The following is a 17130-nucleotide window of genomic DNA, read 5'->3' on the forward strand; positions in this document are numbered from 1 at the left end:
CAGTTGCTTGCGCCAGCAGTTAGCGCCTTAAGAGAAGTGATTTCCGGGCGCTATGCGTGTAGCGCCCGGGCGCAGCGCAGTTTGCGCCCCGCCCCAAATTAAGTTGCCCGTTAGCGCCGGCGCAAAGTTTAGCGCCCGCCCGGATGCGCGTGCAGAAAATGACGTCACATCCTCGTGCAACGCCCTTTGGCCGCCCCGATTGCAAACTTCAGTCGGACCGCCCCATTGTGCGGCGGGCGGCCGGAGCGTTTGGAAAAAGGAACGCAACACAACCAGCGCGGGCCCCGGGGGGCGCTAATTAAAGGGAACGTCCTCTCCAGTATAAAGGCCATCCATTATTTCAGAAAACAGTCTTGTGCAACGCATTTCTGGAGACACAACAAGGAGGATAGCTAACTGGTTTCAAGCAGCAAGAGCCAGGTATTTTTGGACTCAGGCAACAGCGCTGCAAGTGGCCATTTGGAAATTAGAGTGTTTGCCAGGATTTGATGGGGGTTGCATGGGGTGCCAACGCGGAGCTGCAGCTCCATGTCCGTAGGGCTCGCAGACGTATTGTGAGAGGGGCAGCCCTGGCTAGAGGCAGAGGGGGCTACAGGCGTCGGCCACGTAGGCCTTACCCAGTCAGGCTATACCGCCAGCAGCGCTCCTACCTAAACATGAGTGCCGCGCGATGTGTTAAAAGGCTCCGATTCCGGAAGGGGGTGATTGCAGAGATCTGCCACCTGCTTCGCCGAGATCTGCGGCCAAAGCTCAGGTGCAGGACGTCTCTGTCGGTGGAAGTGAAGGTGACAGTGGCATTGAACTTCTATGCCACCGGCTCCTTCCAATACGCTGCTGGGGACATAGCAAACATCTCCCAGTACGGCGTGCATCGCTGCATCCGCCAGGTGACCGAAGCACTGTTCAGAAGGAGAAGCCAATTCATCTCCTTCCCCATGGCCCTGGAGAGCCAGCATCAGCGCGCATTGGGATTTTCCAGACTCGGGGAATTCCCCTTGGTGCAGGGCGCCATTGACTGTACGCATGTGGCTTTGCGGGCCCCTCTGGAGCATGGCGAGCAGTATCGCAACAGGAAGGGCTACCATTCTCTGAATGTGCAGCTGGTCTGTGACCACAAGCAGCGCATCATGGCAGTCAATGCCAGCTTCCCAGGCAGCAGCCACGATGCCTTTATCCTGCGGCAGAGTACTGTGCATGACATGTTCCAGGCACAGCCTCCCCCAAGAGGATGGCTACTCGGGGACAAAGGCTATCCTTTGTGCACCTGGCTCATGACCCCGCTCCGCGCGCCCAGGACCGCTGCTGAAGAGGCCTACAACGAGAGCCATCAAACCACCCGCAACATCATCGAGCTAACTATTGGGGTCCTCAAGCAGCGGTTCCGCTGCCTTGATCGCTCCGGAGGAGCTCTCCAGTATTCGCCGGACCGGGTCTCCCAATTTGTGGTGGTTTGCTGCATGCTACACAACCTGGCTATCCGCAGGACTCAGGCACTGCCACCTGACGTTGGACCAGCACCTCAGGAGGAGGAGCAGGAGGAGCATGAGGAGGAGGAGGAGGAGGAGGAGGAGGAGCAGGAGTACGTTCCCAGGAGGGAGCGACCAGGGCCAAGGGCCGCACGACGCCACCTTATTACACGGTACTTCTAAGCCCCCTGTCAGGGAATGGCCAGGGGCCATGAGGGAAGATGAATGCAGCCGCTCCGCAAGCCCTCAGCCGGCGAAGCCAACAAACACTAAGAAGAACAACCATGGAGACTGCATGAATAAAGATAATTTTTTATTAAACAAAAATGAAAAGCCCTTCCCACATGAATCCCCAAAAACAATAAACGGGCCCCACAAAAAGCCCAACAAACGACTCACTCCCACAAACTGGGGAGGAGCCACTCCACCTTTATTGAAACCGGGCCTCAACGTCGGCCTAACGCAAAAAAAAAGCCCTCCAAAAGCACAACCATGGGCAAAATAAAGATGGCCACCGCCATATTAAAGGAAAGCTGGCCACACCCTCTACTGAGTGGCCCGCGAGGGCGAGACCTTGCCCAGCATTTTGCCTCCCCTGCCCTGCCTGCTGCTCCTTCGCAAGCTCTGCCCAGTGGCTGCTGCGAGGCTGGGGGAAGGCGCCTGAGGCTCAGATGCCCTTCCGCCAGATGCCACTGGGGGGCGGCCTACACGGCGTTTGGGCCTCGAGGGGCCGTCTCCTGAGTGGCGCGCCTGAGCCTGGCCACCATCAGCTGCAGCCGCTTGCCCTTGACGCCCCAGAGGGGGAATGGCGGCGACGGATGGTGCAATGTGGGCCAGCTGGCGTCTGGGATGCGCTGGCTGGTGCTGTGGCGCGGTGGCACTCGGCCGGGCCCGCACTGCAGGATCCGCAGCAATCAGCCGACGGCCGGCTTGCTGGGATGGTCCAGCGCGGCGCCTGCCCTGGCGATGCCTGCCTGAGACAGCGCGTGTGGCAGCAGTGAGTGGCCCTCTGGTCCTGGTGTGCGCGCGCATCACATCCGCCAGGGTCTTGACGGCATCAGTTAGCATGCGGCCAGTCGCGGCAGTTGCTGCCCCGAACTCGCGCACACTGGTCGCCAGCGACTCGATGGCCTCAGGCATGCGCCCCACCACGCTCATGAGCTCCGTGTGGCGCCGGTCCGAGTCGTCGGCCATCTGATCGAGCTTCCGCACCTCCTCCGAAGTGAAGGTGTCCGGACTGGAGTCGCGACTCTCCCGCTGGGGAGGAGGGGGCCGAACTAGGGGACCCTTGCCGCGTTGGTGACGGCGAGTTTGCCGAGCAGCAGCACTCCCCTCTGATCCTTCCCCCCTTTGGGGGGAAGGCCGCGGGCCACGCGCACGGCTGCTGGGTGGCTGGACGCCACTGGTCCCAGAAGCTGCATTGCCCTGCGACAGTTCCTCCAGGCACTCGTCCAGTGAGGAGGTGTCGAGCATTTCCTCCTCTCCTGCGGGACGTGACTGTTCCCCCGAAGGTCCGGCTTGCTCCTCCTCCTCCTCCTGGTTGGAGGTGCTGTCACTGGCAGCCTCAGGGTCCTGGTCGTCACCAGCTGAAAGCAGGAATGCACAAGAGTAGCTTCAGAGTGAGGAGACGGCGTCAGCGAGGGAGTTAGGACTGGTGGGATTCAGCGCATTGGTGGGACAGTGGCAAAGGAGATAGCTCGGATGGGCCAGTGCGACGCGAGAGGGCCAAAAGGCGAGGTCCTTACCATTGCCGGGCAGTGGAGGGTCGGATACACCGCACGCTGTGGGGACAATCACACGTGCTCCCATGAGCACACACACGCGCTCCTCCAGCCGAGTGAGCTCCTGCAGCTTGGCGCGGCCACCCCTGGCACGGGCCTGGCGATTAAACGCTACTTTAGCCTGCAAGAGAAAGGACGGGCTGTAAGGGCGCAGTGAAGCCCTGATGTAGTGTGCACTGCCTCCCATGGTGGAATAGCTTGGACAGAGTGAAGCCCTGATGTAGTGTGCACTGCCTCCCATGGTGGAATAGCTTGGACAGAGTGAAGCCCTGATGTAGTGTGCACTGCCTCCCATGGTGGAATAGCTTGGACAGAGTGAAGCCCTGATGTAGTGTGCACTGCCTCCCATGGTGGAATAGCTTGGACAGAGTGAAGCCCTGATGTAGTGTGCACTGCCTCCCATGGTGGAATAGCTTGGACAGAGTGAAGCCCTGATGTAGTGTGCACTGCCTCCCATGGTGGAATAGCTTGGACAGAGTGAAGCCCTGATGTAGTGTGCACTGCCTCCCATGGTGGAATAGCTTGGCCAAAGTGTAGAGTGCCGAATGGCCATTTGATGCTCATGACTGTCCCAATGCTGCTGGCTGAGGGCTGGCCAAAAGGACTTTCAGGTCCCTTTGCCCATCATGTCAGGTGTACATGCAAGAATGAGGAGGAGACTGGAAAGGCTACTCACCCTCACAATCCTGGTCAGATCGTTGTACTTCTTACGGCATTGTGTGTGGGTCCTGGGGGCCTCGCCGGTGAATGTCACCCTCTGGGCGATCTGCTTCCAGGCTTTGGTGTAGTCGTGGTGGGTTGGATTCCTCCCACTGTCTGGAAACAAGATCTTGCGCCTCACCTCCAGAGCTGTGAGCATGATGTCCAGATCACCCTCTGAGAAGCGCAGGGCACGCTGACGGGCCTTCTCTGGCGTTGCCATGACTCCCTGGGGCTGAGCAGTAGTGTTGAGGCCTCTTTGCAAGGCTGCAGTGTGCAGGGCGTGGCAGCAGACTAATTCGTCCCTTCCCCCTTTAAGAGCTGGTCGGCACCACGGGGTCTGCTGTCAGTGCAAAAATGACCGCACCCGTGCTGCGCCCCGCCTGGGCGCTATCCCTCTGGACCGCCGGCTTAGCGCCTAAAGAGAGTAGTGGAACGCCTCTTTTAGCGCTCCACCAACCTCTTAGGGCGAAGCCACTGAATTCCCGGCAACGGGGCGCTACTTTGGGGCGGGCGCTAACTTCGGGCGGGCGCTAAAGCTAGCGCCCCAAAACTGCCTAAACTGAAAATCTAGCCCAATTTCCCTTCCACAAAACTATGTTGACTCTGCCTAATCATGTTATGATTTTCTAAGTCTCGATACCACTTCCTTAACAATGGATTCCTGCATTTCCCCGACGACTGATGTCAGGCTAACTGGCCTGTAGTTCCCTGTTTTTTCTCTCCCTCCTTTTTTGAATAGCGGTGTTACATTTGCGACCTTCCAATCCGCTGGGACCATTCCAGAATCTAGGGAATTTTGGAAGATCAAAACCAGTGCATCCACTATCTCTTCAGCCATCTCTTTTAGAACCCTAGGATGTAGGCCGGCAGGTCCAGGGGATTTGTCAGCTTTTAGTCCCATTAGTTTCTCTAGTACTTTTTCTCTACTTATACTAATTACGTTAAGTTCCTCACCCTCATTAGACCCTTGGTTCCCCACCATTTTTGGTATGCTTTTTGTGTCTCCTACTGTGAAGACAGATACAAAATATTTGTTTAACATTTCTGCCATTTCCTTATTCTCCATAATAATTTCTCCTGTCTCAGCCTCTAAGGGGCCAACGTTTACTTTTGCTACTCTTTTCCTTTTTACATACTTGTAGAAACTCTTACAACCTGCTTTGTGAAATTTAACCCAGGAACACTGTCCACAGGCCCACTGAAAATATCCAGCCTGAGGGATTGGAGTACCATGAACAATTAGTCTCCACCTTATAAAAAGGCAATAGGGTCACTGGAGAAGGTGCAAAAAAAGGATTTACTGGAATAATAGCAGAACTGAGATGTTATACCTATCGGGGAAAGATTGGGGCTCTTTTCTCTAGAAAAGAGAAGGCTGAGGATCGACCTGATAGAGGTCTTTAAGATTGTGAAAGGGTTTATCAGGGTAGATGTAGAGAAGCTGTTTCCACTTGGGGATGAGAACAGAACTAGGGAGTCATAAACATAAGGTAGTCGCTAATAGGGAATTCAGGAGAAACTTCGTTACCCAGAGAGGGGTTAGAATGTGGAACTCGCTACCACAGAGAGTCATAGGCCTAGAAATTGGGTATAGCCCCGCTTGGGGCGTTAGAATTGGCGCAGCGCAAAGTTTATGGGCTAGATTTTCAGTTGCTAGCGCCAGCAGTTAGCGCCTTAAGAGAAGTGATTTTTGGGCGCTATGCGTGTAGCGCCCGTGCGCAGCGCAGTTTGCGCCCCGCCCCAAATTAAGTTGCCCGTTAGCGCTGGCGCAAAGTTTAGCGCCCGCCCGGATGCGCGCGCAGAAAATGACGTCACATCCTCGTGCAACGCCCTTTGGCCGCCCCGATTCCAAACTTCAGTCGGACCGCCCCATTGTGCGGCTGGCGGCCGGAGCATTTGGAAAAAGGAACGCAACACAACCAGCGCGGGCCCCGGGGGGCGCAAATTAAAGGGGACGTGCTCTCCAGTATAAAGGCCAGCCTTTTTTCAGAAAACACTCTTGTGCAACGCATTTCTGGAGACACAACAAGGAGGATAGCTAACTGGTTTCAAGCAGCAAGAGCTCAGGTATTTTTGGACTCAGGCCAGAGCACTGCAAGTGGCCTTTTGGAAATTTGAGTGTTTGCCAGGATTTGATGGGGGTTGCATGGGGTGCCAACGCGGAGCTGCAGCTCCATGTCCGTAGGGCTCGCAGACGCATTGTGAGAGGGGCAGCCCTGGCTAGAGGCAGAGGGGGCTACAGGCGTCGGCCACGTAGGCCTTACCCAGTCAGGCTATACCGCCAGCAGCGCTCCTACCTAAACATGAGTGCCGCGCGATGTGTTAAAAGGCTCCGATTCCGAAAGGAGGTGATTGCAGAGATCTGCCACCTGCTTTGCCGAGATCTGCGGCCAAAGCTCAGGTGCAGGACGTCTCTGTCGGTGGAAGTGAAGGTGACGGTGGCATTGAACTTCTATGCCACCGGCTCCTTCCAATACGCTGTTGGGGACATAGCAAACATCTCCCAGTACGGCGCGCATCGCTGCATCCGCCAGGTGACCGAAGCACTGTTCAGAAGGAGAAGCCAATTCATCTCCTTCCCCATGGCCCTGGAGAGCCAGCATCAGCGCGCATTGGGATTTTCCAGACTTGGGGAATTCCCCTTGGTGCAGGGTGCCATTGACTGTACGCATGTGGCTTTGCGGGCCCCTCTGGAGCATGGCGAGCAGTATCGCAACAGGAAGGGCTACCATTCTCTGAATGTGCAGCTGGTGTGTGACCACAAGCAGCGCATCATGGCAGTCAATGCCAGCTTCCCAGGCAGCAGCCACGATGCCTTTATCCTGCGGCAGAGTACTGTGCATGACATGTTCCAGGCACAGCCTCCCCCAAGAGGATGGCTACTCGGGGACAAAGGCTATCCTTTGTGCACCTGGCTCATGACCCCGCTCCGCGCGCCCAGGACCGCTGCTGAAGAGGCCTACAACGAGAGCCATCAAACCACCCGCAACATCATCGAGCAAACTATTGGGGTCCTCAAGCAGCGGTTCCACTGCCTTGATCGCTCCGGAGGAGCTCTCCAGTATTCGCCGGACCGGGTCTCCCAATTTGTGGTGGTTTGCTGCATGCTACACAACCTGGCTATCCGCAGGACTCAGGCACTGCCACCTGACGTTGGACCAGCACCTCAGGAGGAGGAGCAGGAGGAGCATGAGGAGGAGGAGGAGGAGCAGGAGTACGTTCCCAGGAGGGAGCGACCAGGGCCAAGGGCCGCACGACGCCACCTTATTACACGGTACTTCTAAGCCCCCTGTCAGGGAATGGCCAGGGGCCATGAGGGAAGATGAATGCAGCCGCTACTCAAGCCCTCAGCCGGCGAAGCCAACAAACACTAAGAAGAACAACCATGGAGACTGCATGAATAAAGATAATTATTTATTACACAAAAATGAAAAGCCCTTCCCACATGAATCCCCAAAAACAATAAACGGGCCCCACAAAAAGCCCAACAAACGACTCACTCCCACAAACTGGGGAGGAGTCACTCCACATTTCTTCAAACCGGGCCTCAACGTCGGCCTAACGCAAAAAATAAGCCCTCCAACAACACAACCATGGGCAAAATAAAGATGGCCACCGCCATATAAAAGGAAAGCTGGCCACACCCTCTACTGAGTGGCCCGCGAGGGCGAGACCTTGCCCAGCCTTTTGCCTCCCCTGCCCGGCCTGCTGCTCCTTCGGAAGCTCTGCCCAGTGGCTGCGGCGAGGCTGGGGGAAGGCGCCTGAGGCTCAGATGCCCTTCCGCCAGATGCCGCTGGGGGGCGGCCTACACGGCGTTTGGGCCTCGAGGGGCCGTCTGCTGAGTGGCGCACCTGAGCCTGGCCACCATCAGCTGCATCCGCTTGCCCTTGACGCCCCAGTGGGGGAATGGCGGCGACGGATGGCGCAATGTGGGCCAGCTGGCGTCTGGGATGCGCTGGCTGGTGCTGTGGCGCGGTGGCACTCGGCCGGGCCCGCACTGCAGGATCCGCAACAATCAGCCGAGGGGCGGCTTGCTGGGATGGTCCAGCGCGGCGGCTGCCCTGGCGATGCCTGCCTGAGACAGCGCGTGTGGCAGCAGTGAGTGCCCCTGTTGTCCTGGTGTGCGCCCGCATCACATCCGCCAAGGTCTTGACGGCATCAGTCAGCATGCCGCCACTCGCGGCAGTTGCTGCCCCGAACTCGCGCACACTGGTTGCCAGCGACTCGATGGCCTCAGGCATGCGCCCCACCACGCTCATGAGCTCCGTGTGGCGCCGGTCCGAATCCTCGGCCATCTTATCCAGCTTCCGCACCTCCTCCGAGGTGAAGGTGTCCGGACTGGAGTCGCGACTCTCCCGCTGGGGAGGAGGGGGCCGAACTAGGGGACCCTTGCCACGCTGGTGGCGGCGAGTGTGCCGATCAGCAGCACTCCCCTCTGATCCTTCCCCCCTTTGGGGGGAAGGCCGCGGGCCACGCGCACGGCTCCTGGGTGGCTGGACGTCACTGGTCCCAGAAGCTGCATTGCCCTGCGACAGTTCCTCCAGGCACTCGTCCAGTGAGGAGGTGTCAAGCATTTCCTCCTCTCCTGCGGGACGTGACTGTTCCCCCGATGGTCCAGCTTGCTCCTCCTCCTCCTCCTGCTCGGAGGTGCTGTCACTGGCAGCTTCAGGGTCCTGGTCGTCACCAGCTGAAAGCAGGAATGCACAAGAGTAGCTTCAGAGTGAGGAGACGGCGTCAGCGAGGGAGTTAGGACTGGTGCATTCAGCGCATTGGTGGGACAGTGGCAAAGGAGGTAGCTCGGATGGGCCAGTGCGACGCGAGAGGGCCAAAAGGCGAGGTCCTTACCATTGCCGGGCAGTGGAGGGTCGGATACACCGCACGCTGTGGGGACAATCACACGGGCTCCCATGAGCACACACACGCGCTCCTCCAGCCGAGTGAGCTTCTGCAGCTTGGCGCGGCCACCCCTGGCACGGGCCTGGCGATTAAAGGCTACTTTAGCCTGCAAGAGAAAGGATGGGCTGTAAGTGCGCAGTGTAGCCCTGATGTAGTGTGCACTGCCTCCCATGGTGGAATAGCTTGGCCAGAGTGAAGCCCTGATGTAGTGTGCACAGCCTCCCATGGTGGAATAGCTTGGCCAGAGTGAAGCCCTGATGTAGTGTGCACTGCCTCCCATGGTGGAATAGCTTGGCCAGAGTGAAGCCCTGATGTAGTGTGCACAGCCTCCCATGGTGGAATAGCTTGGCCAGAGTGAAGCCCTGATGTGGTGTGCACAGCCTCCCATGGTGGAATAGCTTGGCCAGAGTGAAGCCCTGATGTAGTGTGCACTGCCTCCCATGGTGGAATAGCTTGGACAGAGTGAAGCCCTGATGTAGTGTGCACAGCCTCCCATGGTGGAATAGCTTGGCCAGAGTGTAGAGTGCCGAATGGCCAATTGATGCTCATGACTGTCCCAATGCTGCTGGCTGAGGGCTGGCCAATAGGACTTTCAGCTCCCTTTGCCCATCATGTCAGGTGTACATGCAAGAATGAGGAGGAGACTGGAAAGGGTACTCACCCTGACAATCCTGGTCAGGTCGTTGTATTTTTTACGACATTGTTTGTGGGTCCTGGGGGCATCGCCGGTGAACGTCACCCTCTGGGCGATCTGCTTCCAGGCTTTGGTGTAGTCGTGGTGGGTTGGATTCCTCCCACTCTCTGGGAACAAGATCTTGCGCCTCACCTCCAGAGCTGTGACCATTATGTCCAGATCACCCTCTGAGAAGCGCAGGGCACGCTGACGGGCCTTCTCTGGCGTTGCCATGACTCCCTGGGGCTGAGCAGCAGTGTTGAGGCCTCTTTGCAAGGCTGCAGTGTGCAGGGCGTGGCAGCAGACCAATTCGTCCCGTCCCCCTTTAAGAGCTGGTCGGCGCCACGGGGTCTGCTGTCAGTCCAAAAATGACCGCACCCGCGCTGCGCCCCGCCTGGGCGCTATCCCTCTGGACCGCCGGCTTAGCGCCTAAAGATAGTAGTGGAACGCCTCTTTTAGCGCTCCACCAACCTCTTAGGGCGAAGCCACTGAATTTCCGGCAACGGGGCGCTACTTTGGGGCGGGCGCTAACTTCGGGCGGGCGCTAAGGTTAGCGCCCCAAAACTGCCTATACTGAAAATCTAGCCCCTGAGCCAGACGCAACTTATCGCCACCTGGCGCGATATTGGGTTGCATCGCCCCTAAAGGTGATTGAGGCGCGAATTCAGGCGTTACACGGGACTCCTAAGGCGCTAAACTTCCGGCGCAACCCAATATTGGAGCGGACAGGTGCAGCGCAGGTGCTCTCAATTACCGATGACCACGAGACTTCCAGGCGCCGGCCAGCTCTTAAAGGGGTGGATCAGTCAGCTTCAGCATCCACACTCTGCGCCTTGCAGGCCTCAGAATCGGCGCAGGCCCTTCTCTGGCGCTGAAAACTTGGACCAGATGGAGAAGGTGAGACAGAGAGCAGAGCGCTTCACCAATGAGGCTCTGGAGCAATTGGTGGCCACAGTGGAGCGCCGGCGAGATGTTCCCTACCCAGACAATGGCAGGAGGCCGAATCATAAGGACTACTGACGAGCTTGGAGGGATGTATGCCAGAGGGTCAACTCCAGCAGCATGGTGACCAGGAGCCCTGTCCAATGCAGAAAGAAATTCAACGACCTCACTCGGGTCGTGAGAGTGAGTGTTGTTTCTGCAAACTTCAGCATCCCTTCATTTGCACCTGACTTTATGGCTACAGGGTGGCCTGTGCCCCATTGGCCATCTGCCAGCAAGCACCCATGGCCCTTTCTGGGCACACACATGCACATTTGACTCAAGGCGTCATGTAAGGGCTCTTGCACCATGGGGGGCATGAGATGATCACTCAGGGCATCATGTAAGGGCTCTTCCACCATGGGGGGCATGAGATGATCACTCAGGGCATCATGTAAGGGCTCTTCCACCATGGGGGGCATGAGATGATCACTCAGGGCATCAGGTAACATAACTTCCCCTCCTTTCTCCTGCAGTCCAAGCTGGCGAGGATTGGCAAAGACCAACTTCGCACCGGTGGAGGACCTCCACAAGCGGTCACTCTCACGGATCTCGAGGAGAGAGTCCACCAGATTCTTGGAGGACGTCTGAGTGGTCCTGTAGCCACTGCAGCTGCCGACCCCATTGTCGACAGCGATGGTAAGGTTCTCACCTTTTACAACTGTCTCCTTCCACTTGTTCCCCCCACCAGCATGCTTTCTCACTGTGGACCCATGTCATAGCCTTGCCGCAATCTGGCATCCCTTGCTGCCAAGCTGTCCTTTTGCTAAAGCCACTCTTCCACCTCCCTGCTTTCAGATGCTGCATCACCAGCTCGGGAGACGGGCACTCAAGCTGCCAGTGCCAGTGCCTCCAAAGGCTCAATGAGAAAATTACTGTCCAACAGAAGGTCAGCAACTCTCTCCAGCAACGATCAGAATGGCCAGCCCAAATGGCTGCAGCTTTTATACTAGCGCTGTCCCCTTTAAATAGCGCCCCCCGAGTCCGAGAAGGGCCTGGGAACACTCCATCCAACTGTCACTAATAGCGTCAGGCGGAAAGGTTGCGGGCGCCACCGAATATCCGGTCCGGGGCGCCAAAAAGGCGTTGCACACTGAAATGACGTCATGATCTGCCTGCGCCCGCGGGCGCACGCAAAGAGTTAGCGCCGGCGCTAAAAGGATACTCAATATGGGAGGTGGCGCTATATTCACTGCGCCCGCCCGAAAATTGGGTAACGCCCCAATTCTCGGGCTCTTTAGGCGCTAATCGCTGGCGCTAGCAACCGAATTTCTAGGCCATAGAGTCATAGTCATAGAGTTGTACAGCACAGAAAGAGGCCCTTCGGCCCATCGTGTCCGCGCCGGCCATCAAGCCCTGTCTATTCTAATCCCATTTCCCAGCACTTGGTCCGTAGTCTTGTATGCTATGGCGTTTCAAGTGCTCATCTAAATGCTTCTTGAATGTTGTGAGGGTTCCTGCCTCTACCACCCTTTCAGGCAGTGAGTTCCAGATTCCAACCACCCTCTGGGTGAAAACATTTTTCCTCAAATCCCCTCTAAACCTCCTGCCCCTTACCTTGAAACTATGCCCCCTGGTTATTGACCCCTCTACTAAGGGGAAAAGTTCCTTTCTACCTACCCTATCTATGCCCCTCATAATTGTGCACACCTCAATCAGATCCCCCCTCAGCCTTCTCTGCTCTAAGGAAAACAACCCCAGCCTGTCCAGTCTCTCCTCATACCTGAAGCCCTCCAGCCCAGGTAACATCCTGGTGAATCTCCTCTGCACCCTCTCCAATGCAATCACATCCCTCCTATAGTGTGGCGACCAGAACTGCACACAGTATTCCAGCTGTGGCTTAACTAGCGTTTTGTACAGCTCCATCATAACTTCCCTGCTCTTATATTCTATGCCTCGGCTAATGAAGGCAAGTATCCCATATGCCTGTGTGAGTGGTTGAGGCAAATAGCATAGATGCATTTAAGGGGATACTAGATAAGTACATGAGGGAGAAAGGAATATGTTGATAGGGTGAGATGAAGAAGGGTGGGAGGAGTCTCGCGTGGAGCATAAACACTGGCATATTGGGCCGAAGGGCCTTTTGCTGTAAATACTTTGTAATAGGTCACTCGCTATGGTTTGTTGGTGTTTCTGCGCGTGGAATTTTTTTTCAGGAGGTGAAGCAGTTAAAAATGGATTTCCTCTGAATTGGAGAAGCCACCTCTCGCTCCAACATTTTTCCCCTCAAAAGTCACCTCTCTGTTGTGCATACACATCCTGATGCTCCTATTCAACCCGACGTAACCCTGCATCATGTCGATGCCCTCTTGGTTATTGGCACAAAGGGTGTTATTGGGGTCCGCCATGACTTGGGTCTACTGAGGTGGTCCTCAGTATCTCCACATCAGTATGATGCTCATCCAGGCATTCTCCTGTTCGGAGCAGGACCCCTGAGTTCTGGATGCACAGGCTGTAGAGCCTGGGGCTGACTTCTAGCGAACCTCTCCACTCCTGTATCAGGCAGTGCATTCCAAATCCTAACCCCTCGTTGCGTAAGAAAGCTTTTCCCCATGTCGCCTCTGGTTCTTTTGCCAATCACAAATCTGTGCCCACTGATTATCGAACCTTCATCCATTGGAAATCATTTCCCTTTATTTTATCAAAACCCTTTGGGGGTAAATTTCAGTGGATTGCTCCTCCCGTTAGCGCCCCAGGGGCGAAGTTCAGCTGGAGGTTAGCGGGGGCGGCAGCTGGCAGCGCCCCGCGGCGGTTGCGCCTCCGGCGATTATGTCATCGCCGTGCGCAGCGCCCTGCTCGCGCCCGGCCGCAAACTTGAGTCGCGCCCCCCTGATGTACCGCCGGACGCTATGTCCGACAGGGTCAGGGGGGCGTACTTGCGGCCGGGGCGGCGATAATTAAAGGGAAGGTGCCGGGCGGCCATTTTTTTTGTGGGCCGCCTGCCAGCACCTGCCCCCCTCTGCCCTCTGTCAGCTCGGCATTCCTCTTGAGTGCCGGGCTCTTTTGTCGGCACCCCGCTCCCTGGTGACCCAGCAGGGCCCCGGTTCGCGCTGTGCAAGGCCCCTCCCCTTTAATAAGGAGAGGGAGGCCTGCAGTGCCGCGGTGCTACGCACCAGCGCGATACTGAACTGGAGCACCCCAAGAGGGAGGGGGAACACTTCCAGTAGCGTCCCGTCTCCTGCTTAGGGCTCTACCATTCAATTTCAGGCGCGGGGTCCCTAACTTTTTTGGGGCGTTAAAAGAAGCGCCCCGGCGAAGTTAGCGCCCCAAAGGGGGCGCGAGCCTATTTTTCCCCCTTTATGATGTTAAAATCTCCTCATAGCCTTCTCTGCTCTAAGGTGAACAACCCCAGCTTCTCCAGTCTATCCACGGAGCTGTAATCCCTCATCCCAGGAACCATAGTAACGGGGCTGGAGCCCTGCCAGTGGCAGTATTGATGAACTTCTATCTGAGGAAGCAGGTTGTTTTTGGGTCATACCAAAAGAGAGAAAGGAAAAAGAAGTGAATGGATGGGCCGGTTGCAAAACTGTTGGAATTTGAACAGTGTGAAAAAGGACGCGAGTGTGAAGTAAAACAATATTAGTGCGAGGATGAGAATTCCAAGAGGACCCATTTGCAAGTGTGAGCTCCAAGGCAATGCATGGCGGGTTTACTAATTCCGATTGTAACTGTTAACGGTCTTGACTGCAAATACCCGTCCTGTCTTTGGTGATTGGTAAATTGCCCCATTTACTGGTGTTGCCCCCCCAATTGCCCCATTTACTGGTGTCCCCCCAATTGCCCCATTTACTGGTGTCACCCCCCAATTGCCCCATTTACTGGTGCCCCCCCAATTGCCTCATTTACTGGTGCCCCCCCAATTGCCCCATTTACTGGTGCCCCCCCAGTTGCCCCATTTACTGGTGTCCCCCCAATTGCCCCATTTACTGGTGCCCCCAATTCCCCCATTTACTGGTGTCCCCCCAATTGCCCCATTTACTGGTGTCCCCCCAATTGCCCCATTTACTGGTGCCCCCCCAATAGCCCCATTTACTGGTGTCCCCCCAATTGCCCCATTTACTGGTGCCTCCCCCATAGCCCCATTTACTGGTGCCCCCCATTTGCCCCATTTACTGGTGTCCCCCCAATTTCCCCATTTACTGGTGCCCCCCCCAATAGCCCCATTTACTGGTGCCCCCCAATTGCCTCATTTACTGGTGCAGCATGGTGGCATAGTGGTTAGCACTGTTGCCTCACAGCGCCAGGGACCCGGGTTCGAATCCGACCTCGGGTGACTGTCTGTGTGGAGTTTGCACATTCTCCCTGTGTTTGCGTGGGTTTTCTCCGGGTGCTCCGGTTTCCTCCCACAGTCCAAAGATGTGCGGGTTAGGTTGATTGGCTATGATAAATTGACCCTTAGTGTTAGGGGGATTAAATACGTGGGGTTACGGGGATAGGGTGGGATATGTGTTGGTGTAGGGGTTACGGGGTTACGGGGATCGGGTGGGATATGTGTCGGTGCAGGCTCGATGGGCCGAAATGGCCTCTATCTGCACTGTGGGGTTTCTGTGGTGCCCCCAATTGCCTCATTTACTGGTGCCCCCCAATTGCTCCATTTACTGGTGCCCCCCAATTGCCCCATTTACTGGTGTCCCCCCGATTGCCCCATTTACTGGTGTCCCCCCGATTGCCCCATTTACTGGTGTCCCTCCAATTGCCCCATTTACTGGTGTCCCCCCAATTGCCCCATTTACTGGTGTCCCCCCAATTGCCCTATTTACTGGTGTCCCTCCAATTGCCCCATTTACTGGTGTCCCACCAATTGCCCCATTTTCTGGTGTCCCCCAATTGCCTCATTTACTGGTGGCCCCCCAATTGTCCCATTTACTGGTGTCCCCCCAATTGCCCCATTTACTGGTGTCCCCCCAATTGCCCCATTTACTGGTGTCCCCCCAATTGCCCCATTTACTGGTGTCCCCCCAATTGCTCCATTTACTGGTGTCCCCCCAATTTCCCCATTTACTGGTGTCCCCCAATTGCCCCATTCACTGGTGCCCCCCAATTGCCCCATTTACTGGTGTCCCCCCAATGGCCCCATTTACTGGTGTCCCCCCAATTGCCCCATTTACTGGTGTCCCCAATTGCCCCATCTACTGCTGTGTCCCCAATTGCCCCATTTATTGGTGTGTGTCCGCAATTGCCCCATTTACTGGTGTCCCCCCAATTGCCCCATTTACTGGTGTGTCCCCAATTGCCTCATTTACTGGTGTCCCCCCAATTGCCCCATTTACTGGTGTCATAAGAACATAAGAAGTAGGAGCAGGAGTAGGCCATACAGCCCCTCGGGCCTGCTCCGCCATTCAATAGGATCATGGCTGATCCGAATCCAGACTCACGTCCACTTCCCTGCCCTCTCCCCGTAACCCCTAATTCCCTTATCTGCTAGGAAACTGTCTATCTCCATTTTAAATTTATTTAATGTTGCAGCTACCGCAGCTCTCTTGGGTAGCAAATTCCATAGATTTACTACCCTCTGAGTGAAGAAGTTTCTCCTCATCTCAGTTTTGAAAGGGCAGCCCTTTATTCTTAGATTATGCCCCCTAGTTCTAGTCTCACCCATCAGTGGAAACATACTCACCGCATCCACCTGATCAAGCCCCCTCACAATCTTATATGTTTCGATAAGATCGCCTCTCATTCTTCTGAACTCCAATGAGTAGAGTCCCAACCTACTCAACCTTTCCTCATACGTCAACCCCCTCATCTCCGGAATCAACCGAGTGAACCTTCTCTGAACCACCTCGAGAGCAAGTATATCTTTTCTTAAATATGGAAACCAAAACTACACGCAGTATTCCAGGTGTGGCCTCACCAATACCCTGTATAACTGCAGCAAGACTTCCCTGTTTTTATACTCCATCCCCCTTGCAATAAAAGCCAAGATTCCATTGGCCTTCCTGATCACCTGCTGCACCTGCATACTAACTTTTTGTGTTTCATGCACCAGGACCCCCAGATCCCTTTGTACTGTAGCACTTTACAGTTTCTCTCCATTTAGATAATAACTTGCTCTTTGATTTTTTCTGCCAAAGTGCATAACCTCACACTTTCCAACATTATATTGCATCTGCCAAATCTCTGCCCACTCACTTAGCCTGCCTATGTCCTTTTGCAGGTTTTTTTATGCCCTCCTCACTCACTGCTTTCCCTCCCATCTTTGTATTGTTGGCAAACTTGGATATGTTGCACTCGGTCCCTTCCTCCAAATCGTTAATATAGATTGTAAAGAGTTGGGGTCCCAGCACTGACCTCTGCAGAACACCACTAGTTACTGATTGCCAGCCCGAGAACGAACCATTTATCCCAACTCTTTGTTTTCTGTTAGATAGCCAATCTTCCACCCATGCCAGTATATTACCCCCAATCCCGTGATTTTTTATCTTGTGCAGTAATCTTTTGTGTGGCACCTTGTCAAATGCCTTTTGGAGGTCCAAATACACCACATCCACTGGTTCCCCTTTATCCACCCTGTTTGTTACGTCCTCAAAGAATTCGAGCAAATTTGTCAAACATGACTTCCCCTTCATAAAACCATGCTGACTCTGTCCTATTAAATTATGTTTATCCAAATGCTCTGTTACTGTTTCCTTAA

This window comes from Somniosus microcephalus, chromosome 28 (genome assembly GCF_052327205.1).
Source record: "Somniosus microcephalus isolate GS21.2 chromosome 28, FLI_Smic_1.0, whole genome shotgun sequence".
NCBI lineage: Eukaryota > Metazoa > Chordata > Chondrichthyes > Squaliformes > Somniosidae > Somniosus > Somniosus microcephalus.